Below are 10039 nucleotides of genomic sequence, written 5' to 3'. Positions count from 1 at the left end.
TGGTGCTTTATGAACAACTTATCACTCCTTTAAGTGAGGTGCTTACGAATGAGATACATTTTAACACATAAGACCACTAACTTTATGTATGGCGTGAGATAAGTGCTGGTTAATGTAGGTATCTATAGGCACGCATTGATTTAGTTGACCAGTAATTGTTGACAGAGAAGAGTCATCAGTAGGGGATATACTTTGTACATATACAGCAATACTGTAGCAACACTATTGTGGGGTGTCATCCTGCATTGTTTCTGCTATTTGTGTGGTGTTGCTTCTTAGAAGTGCAATTTTACTTCTCGTATAGTAGCTACAGAGGATTTGATGTGAACGAATAATAAATTATTTTTTCTGATTGCTTCAGGACAGAATTATTTTCTTGCAAAAGAAAATGGAAACATTTTTGAACATTGGAAAGAAGCATTCTAGTGAAGAAAATGAGTATAAGTATTTCTGTCCTGACCTAAATACTTATCACGTTATTTTGACCCAACTACTTAAAAATCTGGACTACCCCATAACTATTTGGATATAGGAGTGCCTTAAAAAAATTATGGAGAGCCTAAGGGTGGCTCAGAAAGTTTGGGTACCATAGATATAGGCTGTGATTACCCTTTCTATTTTTTTTATTTATTTATTTTTAAATAAAATGTGTTTTGTTTTTAAATCTAATCATCGGTAATGGGGTTTAGACACATTTCTTGAGTATGGTTCAGTTGCCAGTAAATGTATTATTTTTGTCTTTCACAATAGATTTGTAGTTTTTAGCAGCCACAATAACTTTGCACCCTGGAAATTGTACAATGAAATACATTAACATGTATGGTGCTGTAATTTTGTGATATATGATATTATGGTGTTTTTACACTGAGGTCAAAGCACCTTTGAAAGTAAAAATAAGTAAATAAAATTATATACACCCTACAGTATTTAATTATTTACCAACTGCATGTATGCAAATATTATCCAAATGTCATCCTATAGCAGGCCTGGTCAACCTGGAGCTCTCCAGATGATATGAAACTACAAGCCCCAGCATGCATTGTCAGCAGATAGCCAAACAATAACTGCCTGTGCCGTTATATTCCAGTTTAATACAGGTTAACCTGTTTTTACTTTTGCTATGCGCTGCCAAGTTGGATAACCCTCACACACACAAGTGCCAAAGGACACTATGCTCTAGACCAGTGCTCTGCAACCTTTTCTCACCCTCGGCACACCACAGCCCTTCTCAGAATTCCGCAACACATCAAAAGCAAATATATAAAGCAGGAATTACGTGTTATTTTTTTATGTGATAAATTTAACATCGCAGCCTATAACTTTTTTTTTTTTATTATAACGATTAACTATGTTGGCTTATAACTATAATTAATATCTTTTAACTGCAACTAATGTGATACCTGTCTGACAGGTAAGACATGAATGCCCCAGTGGTTGCTATGTCTTCAGACATAAGTTCCTTGTCTGTGATACCACTAATTACACAAATGATTTAATGATATTCTACACCTAGCATAAATACAGTACATTCTAATTAGCTGGACAGCTGATATGTGCAGTATAAAGTAAAAGAAATTGTTAAAATCAATATAGAATATTGTTGTTGGGAACCGTGTAAATGATAATTTTGTTCGCAAGTTATTTCAGGCTGAGCGCTGTTTACGTGAACTCTGATAAGTACACCAGTATTATTGCACAATATGAAACCTTCTATAGGAAGTGACTGCAGACGTCCCTGTTCCGAAAGAGCTAGCACTTTAAGCCCAGGGACAGAGTGCCACTGCTTGCCGACATTGTTGTGCTGTCAGTTTACAGTTAATATGGGAAAGGAAAAAGACAGCAGATTTCAGAGGTTAAAAGAAAGTTATATGAACATAAACTCACTAAACAGCAAGCAACAGGAAAAGGGCAGTGCCAGCTCCATACCCAGGGAAAGGTTAAGTAGGGAGGAGGGTAGGATAGTGGAAGGGGAAGTTAGGAAAGGAACATACATGGGAGAGAGGAGGAGCAGAAATTTAGGAGCGTCTCAGACTCTAAGGCAGTACCTAAAGCAAGGGTGAGAGACCTGAGCTTAACACACATGTAACCTGCTGTCTGCAAAGAAAAAAAAAAAAAAAAAAAAAAAGCCAATTCTGCTTGTGTGAAGATACCGGGTTTTCTGGCCCAAGGCTACCCACTTCACGCTGGCTGGCCACCCACAGATGCCTCACTATGCCAGGGAAGTCTACCCAGTACCTTCTAGGATTCGTACAATCACTCAGGCAAATGCAGTTAGAAAGTAAAACAATACATTTATTGAAATAAAAACAATCACTAGGGGCCTGATTAGTATTCTGTTTTGCACATAAGTTAAATACTGACTGTTTTTTCATGTAGCACACAAATACTTGATAGCTTATTTGTACACTTAAATTTAAACTTGATATTTGTGTGCTACATGAAAAAACAGTCAGTATTTAACTTATGTGCAAAACAGAACACTTATTTGCACCCCTTGCATTGTAATTTGGTTTTGTCCAGGAGAATGAAATAAGAAGATTCTCAAGTTAAAGATCCTTAATGAATCAGGCCCGAGATTATTATGTACACACAGTAAATAAATGGCAGGCAGGTTTACCACATCATCTGTCCCTTACCCCACTAGCTTAAGAAGTTAGTCACCTGGCTGTCCAGACTTGACAACCCATGGATCTCCCTCAGCTGCATATGTAGACTGGTAGAGAATGACAACTCAAAAGCTATACCTTGCACCTTCCATGAATGAAATTCCAGATTGACCACCACCTCCCCCCCTGGAATGGCTCCTTATATCTTGGGTCAAATTTCCCCAGTGCTTTCCTCTCTGGCCAAAACTCTCCTTGTTAAACATGGGTCAGTGCTGGACAAGGGGGGGGTTTGGAGAATTGTCCTTCTACAGAACCTCCCGTGCTAGATGGCCTGTCTGGAATAGTCTTCTGAGAACAATTGACACTAATTAGTTTAGCCCCAGCAGTATCTTGCAACTTGATCCCTACCCATAACCCCCTGGCTTCACTTTAAGGACAATGAACCGCCACCCAGCTGCTACATCACCAATATACATTTCTCTGTCCTACCACTGGGGGACACTGCGTTACCTTGGGGGGTATAGTAGGTGGGTCTGGAGTTAGGCACTTATAAACTTGTTTGTCTCCCTGACTCATCCCCCACTATGCCCCTCCTCTGTAGCTGACTCCAGTTGTTGTAAGTGCCTTCTGGAGAAAGGTCACTTCTGTATAGGGTCCTGCTTATTCTTAGTTTAGCAGTAGGTTTTCTTGTTTTTATTTTTCTTTCCTTTTCAGGTGCAGCGCTGGACTGAAAAGACCCAGAGGAGTGAATAGTCCCGGGGATTAATTCACTCTGAGTTCCAGCGCAGGTAAGCAGCTCTTCAGCACGCTTCCCTCGCACCTCTGCCGGCAGTCATCCCCTAGAGAGAACGAGCAAAGGGGCCATGTTTAATTTGTTTTAATTATGCCTTTAAAGGCAAACTTTTCATTTGGGCCATTTTTTATTATATATTTGGCCTTATAAACGGCTGCGGCCACAATCAGATATGCGGGCGGGAGTGAAGGTGTCTCCACCTCTCCTCTCCGCTCGCAGACTTGCCGGCAGCCTCCCCCCCCTCCTCTGCCCCTAGACAACGAGCAGTGGGGGAGAAGGACAGGCATCGCGCTCTGTGGAGGCGATGAAACTGTCAGTGAGGCCGCGCGCACCCTGGGCACGGCTGCAGCCATATTCTGTATATGGGCTGAGCAGTGGTGAGCAGGGGCGGACATGTTAGGAGAGGGGAGTGCACCTCCCCCTCTCTCTCTCCCTAATGGCGCGAACGGTGGCCATCTTGGATCCGGAGCGCGCACACATCAGTGCATGGTGTTCCTGACTGCCTCTCTTCACCTGGTAATGTTGGATCGTTTTTAATCATATTTGTAAACGATTGTCAGCCTACTTGCCACACAGTCAGGACTTTTATTTCAGAATCCTGTGACTGCTGTATATATTATAGGATTACCTTTTTGACAATATTGGTAGTTCCTATCCTCCTGTGACATCTTTTTCTTTTAAGGCAGATATACATTGATATGGGAATACATAGCTGTATGATATTCCATATGGTGACTGTGAATGGAATGTTTCCATAACTCTGGTAAAGGGAGTTCTATATATATATATATATATAAAATCCCTTTTGTTATGTATAGCCTCAGTTCCCAAGTATTGTGGCTGGGTAACTTTTATACAGTTTTTCAGATATGCGGTATGTCTCAGGAATTACCTAGGGGGTAATAAACACGCTGTTTTATATGCTCTACATTATTTATGTGACACAAAATGAATATACAGTGTTATCCCGTGGTAGGCTGGTTGGTCTGTATTGCAATATCTATATATGTATATATATGTGTACATCAGGAGCTGTGGCTCATCTGATATATACACGGTTTTGATTACATGGTGTTGTGGTTTCTATTTCCATAATAGCATATATATATATATTACCTGTTTAAAATATAGAACAGATTTATTCTGTGTCTTTATTTATTGCTGTTATATCAGCCTACAATCGGTGACTCCTCCAGGAGTAGATTACTCGCTGGTTGGCACACTCTGAAATTGTTATATATTTATGTGAATATGTGTCTTCAAAGTCTATTGTTAGACAATATTATTTCCTGTTACTTTGCCTACCGTTTCCTTATGTTTTCTGACGGATCAACTGGGAAATAGGAGTGACATTATATATGTGCGAAATGTAATTTTTGAATTATCTTTTCCACAGCCTAGCCCGAATGCCTCGGCACAGACTGCGGGGCTAAGGTCTACAAACAGGGTGCTCTCCTTTCGGTGTCAGCTGTTGTGCAGAAACAGGTCTGGTCTAAATCACTGTCACGTCTGGTGGCCGAACACATTAAGGTGATTTTTAAGTTTGAAATGGTACATGAGTATACCCTTTTTCATGCTTCTACACATGTTTACACTGTGCTGGTTAAGCTCCCACACAGCTTATATCTGTCCGCTAACACAGAAGCGGCATTACGCTGTTCAGGTATAAAACCATCCCGACAAAGATGCTGTTGTTCACCATCTTTCACAGATGGAGAGGATTTTATCTTTGACTGTTGCTACAGTCAAAATAAGGATGTAGTTTATTCCTCACCAGAGGATGTCTATTTCCATTTTGTTTTTACTATCAAGAGGAATATTCTTGCTGATTACACTTACGAGGTGGATAATCCCAGCTTAAACTGTACACAGTTTTCGCATTTGCAAGACAAACAGTCTATACTTGGTTTTCAACCTAAGTTTTAGTGACACCCTAGTTGGGAAAATGTTTATCCTCATATCTTAAACTCAGTGTCTGTCTTTTCTCAAAGACCAGGTAAACAGTAATAGGCTGGCTAGGTTTTCACCTTCCCTAACTCTCCAGAGTCAATACAAGGGAAGTAAACCCTGTTGGTGACAATCCTGTGGCTTTTCAGTTCGCTTATTCTGCTGTCCCCGGCGGGAGCAGACAAAGAAGTCCTCCTACACACAGCAGGGGCTGGTAAAGGATTTTATCTAGTGGCTTTCAAACAGAAGAAGTGCTCTAGCCTTTATTCACATTATGGGTTAATGGGGTGGTTTGTATTCACCCAGCAGCATCATAGCTGGTAGGCATACAGCTATTCAGCTATGATGCCTATAGTTAGCCACATGCTCACAGGACTACGTTCCAATATCGGAATTCTCAATTTGCTCTATTACAAAATGAGTATCCAAAGGCTTCTGGCGGTAGGTGTGCTTTCTTTGTTTTATGTCAGCGACACCAGGCCATGATGTTTACGTGTTCCATCCGTTGATCCTCTCTGTTGATCTGAGGTCAGGGCGCCACATTCCGAGTCAGGCTTAGCCTTACAGGGGTGGTTATAGTTTATGTGCTGTGGAAATCAGGTAAACATCCATAGATTTGTGGACATTCCCCGAAGGTGGAAGTTATTTATTACACCCAACGCTTAGCTTACAGCTAGACGTTTTTCAGCCAGAACATTATACTTGCAGCCTCTCAGCAAGAAGCAGGACTGCATTGGGTTCACAGGTGATCACTTTGAGCCTACCCAGCTTTTCGATTGTTCTACCACGCTAGAAGCGTTGGCTTATGCCTTGTATTCTAGTTCGGGGTTTTCAGTAGCTTCCTACCAAAGAACACGCTCATTTCTTTTCTACACAGTTCCAAATTGCTCCTGGCAGAATTTCTTTTCGGTTACAGGAGTTTCTGTTTTGCAAAATAGGATACCAAGTTTCTACTGGTATCTTTGGTTCTCCTTGTTCGTAACATCTCCCATGTCTCAACAGGGAGATTCTTATCAAGGAAGGCTGATTTCATGGCTTTGGACGTGCATAGCACCCCTTTGCCTTAATTCACTAATTTACCTTTCGGGTGGTGCTTAGTCACATTGTTTTTTATTAGTCAGTCAGTTGTTCTTCTTGGACAGAGGGTCAGAAAACCTGTAGAGATTCGGTCTCAGAATGCAGTGCTGTTGCATATTTGTAGCACTCATGCAATTCCCGTATCCTAATGCAGAATAGGGGTCGACCTGTGTATGGTCAGAGGGGTGTTCCTTGTGCCATCCTATGGGCCAAGCTAGACCAACTTATTATTATTATTGTTATTGAGGGCCGAATGCCTTAGCAATCAATCCTTTAACAGGTAGAGTGGGTCACCTCAGGGTAATACGTTTGTGCTCTCCTGGTTAGGTCATAGGGCTCTCTAAGAGGGAGCCCAGGTTCTTTTCACATGTTAACCTGTTTTCTCTATCGGCTCTCAATCTAATGACCCTCAGGTGGATTTGTCCATAGCCAAGTCGGGTCTCCCTAGAACTTAGGAGGTGATACACAGCTCCTATTTACTCGTGGGAGTTCAAGAGTTTCTAGGAGTGGGCGCATCCCAGCTAGTCTGGTGGTCCGCCGTATGTCTCGCAGAGCAGTGTTCTACTGTTTTAGGGGACTTGTGTTGTCGTCCCTCTTTTCCCGTTTTCAGAGCGGCCTCATCTCGTAGTTCGGCTCTTTTTGTTTTCATCATCTGGTTTGACGTTGTGGCATCGGATGGCTAACCTTTTCGGCCAGAGAATCCTTGCAGGGAGATGGTTGCTACCTTCAATTCAGCGGTAGAGATTCTTCCTCAGCTGTTTTCGTTGGGCTAGAAATTATATTTGGTTTAAATTTCTGAAATTTCACACGTCCCACTCAGGAATCTTTTAAAGAGTTTTCTTTACCAGCTGGCTTCTATGGGGTCTACGCCCTTCTTCTTTCAGCGTGCAGCTTCCGTGGCTCTGTCTAGCTCAGCGGAAGGTTGTTTTGCTTAAGTGGTTTCTTTATGCTCAGCCCACCTTTGGTTGGTTGTAGATTTCCAGGGAGTCTAGTTCTCGTCATCAGGAGGCTTTCTTTGGCCTCCGGTGACTCTGAATTAGTTAAGCTGTTAGCTCATGGTATGAGTGCTTCCTGGTATATATGTCGGGCTTACGTTGTTAGCTCTCTATATGAGTGCGCCCTCAGATATCGCTGAGTTAGTTAAGCCGTTAGCTCATGAAATGAGTGCTCCCTTGTTTATCTCTGAATGGTTTAAGCACTGTATCAGTGCTCCCTTAGATATCACTGAGTGACTTAAGCTGTTGCATCAGTGTATATGGTGGTCCTTTGTATATCATTGAGTTGTTAGCTCAATGCAGGCTGTTCTCTTGGATGTCACATCTCGTAGGGGATCTGGGGCAAGAGTGTGTATGGCTCTTCCTCATTTCCTTTATCAGAAACTTAGTGGCGGTTCGAGACATAATTGGTTATGACAATTAGTGCCTGCATTCCACTTACACAGAGATTGTAGTTCATCATTCTTGCGCCTCTTCTATTTGTGTAACGTTTCTCCGACGGGAGATAGTTTGTGCTCTTGTTCGCACAGTTCCTGTTAGGAATTTAATGCCCATTTAGCCTCTCTAACACTAAAGAGCGTAGGGGGGACAGGGTCTAGGTGGTCTCTTGCCACTGCATCATGACCAACATTCTGTCTGTACCCCTCTGCAGGTTCCAGTGCACTTTCCAGGAGAGTTGCAGCTTTTTGTACACCACAAAAGCGTCATTCAATGGCGCAGTTGTACAGAGTGGCAGCGTCTGTTTCTGCTGCATATTGTTTCTTTGTTGCATGCCTTTGCATTCACAAATGGAGGGTTTTGAACACAAAACATTGCCCACAGCCGTTCCAGAGCATTCCCGCCCTTGGACACAGCTTTGGTAGTTCCCCAAGGTAACGCAGTGTCCCCCAGTGGTAGGACAGCGAAAAGAGGCTTTTTACTCACCGTAAAATCAGTTTCTCTTACTACACTGGGGGACACTGCGCGCCCTCCCTTGCTCTGAAAGTAGTGCTATCTTTGGTGTTGCTTTTTTAGATTGCTTCTTCTCTCTTCCTGGCTTGGTTATACAAAACTGAAGTCAGCTACAGAGGAGGGGCATAGTGGGGGATGAGTCAGGGAGACAAACAAGTTTATCAGTGCCTAACTCCAGACCCACCTACTATACCCCCCAAGGTAACACAGTGTCCCCCAGTGTAGTAAGAGAAACTGATTTTACGGTGAGTAAAAATCCTCTTTTCGCTGTCCTACCACTGGGGGACACTGCGTTACCTTGGGGAGCTACCAAAGCTGTGTCCAAGGGCGGGAATGCTCTGGAACGGCTGTGGGCAATGTTTTGTGTTCAAAACCCTCCATTTGTGAATGCAAAGGCATGCAACAAAGAAACAATATGCAGCAGAAACAGACGCTGCCACTCTGTACAACTGCGCCATTGAATGACGCTTATTTACAATGAGCTACAATGTCCCCTTATCCACATGTAATTAGACACTGCATTTGTAGTCTGTTGAGCTGGGGGAACAAAAGCAAGGGCTATAAAAAGTACTTGCCATAATACACATTGTGCGAGAAACAGGATGGTTAGTGTTATCACACTTTTCTTCACAGCTTGTTATAAGCAGAATTGGCAGCACAGCAGTGGAGAGATAAGGAACATGCTTGTGGGAATGTCACATTCAAAAGTGTCACCCACGTAAAATAATGAGCCTTCACTAAAATATTTTACAAAGAAAACATACGGAACAAATAGTGAAATTTCCTTCCGGCAGGTCTTCCAGTTAACCATAGTATGACGCATGAACTGCCATAAACCTAGTGCTTTTCTTCTATTGGAGGCATCGCACGGCACACTGGTTGAGGAGCACTGCTCAAGACCAGGAGAGGCAGATTACTTACCTAGAGAGCTTTTGCTACAAGTCTGGCATAAGCTGCTCACAGCTAGGAAATCAGATGAAAGGGACTGTAACATTACTGTGTGTTTGTTTTCTACCTCACTACACTTATTGGCACACTTTTTTTTGACCCTAAATGCTCATTTAGGCTATTGTACACTCTCTGATAACTCTTGTTTCTTATTAGCCGCTATCTCCAAATTTTGTTCTTAGCATCTTTTAAATGTCTGTTTCATAATTAGTAAGTTTTTCCAATCTCTTAGCTGGCAATCTATAAAATTTCCACTTCTTGAACACTCACATATCTGACTACATCTCCCACTAGCTAGGAGTTGATACAACTTCTGTAATGCATTGAGTAAGGCAAGTTATTGAATCTTTTAACAATAAACAAGTTTAAACCCAATACACTGTGTAAACACAATATAACTTTTTTTTTTTTCATGTTATCCTTGGGGAAAAACTTAAATCAAACTGCCTATGTGAGTATGGACTTTACAACCATTTAGGAAGATACTGTTAGGTTCCATAACTACATATGAAGGGTTTAAAAGGAGATTCAACAGTCTACTCAAAAACCACTTACCAAGGAAAAAAATCCCATAAGCATCTACTCCCTGTCATCTTGTTTAATATATAAAGTAGTCACATACTGCTTGTTTTCCAGTAAACCAAATTGGACTGCAGGGATGTCTTCCTTCTGTTTCTCCGATTCTTGCTAATCACACTTATTTATCTCATGGTACTATATTC

This window comes from Mixophyes fleayi, chromosome 6, assembly GCF_038048845.1.
Source record: "Mixophyes fleayi isolate aMixFle1 chromosome 6, aMixFle1.hap1, whole genome shotgun sequence".
Classification (NCBI taxonomy): Eukaryota; Metazoa; Chordata; class Amphibia; order Anura; family Limnodynastidae; genus Mixophyes; species Mixophyes fleayi.
This window is presented reverse-complemented; position numbering follows the sequence as displayed.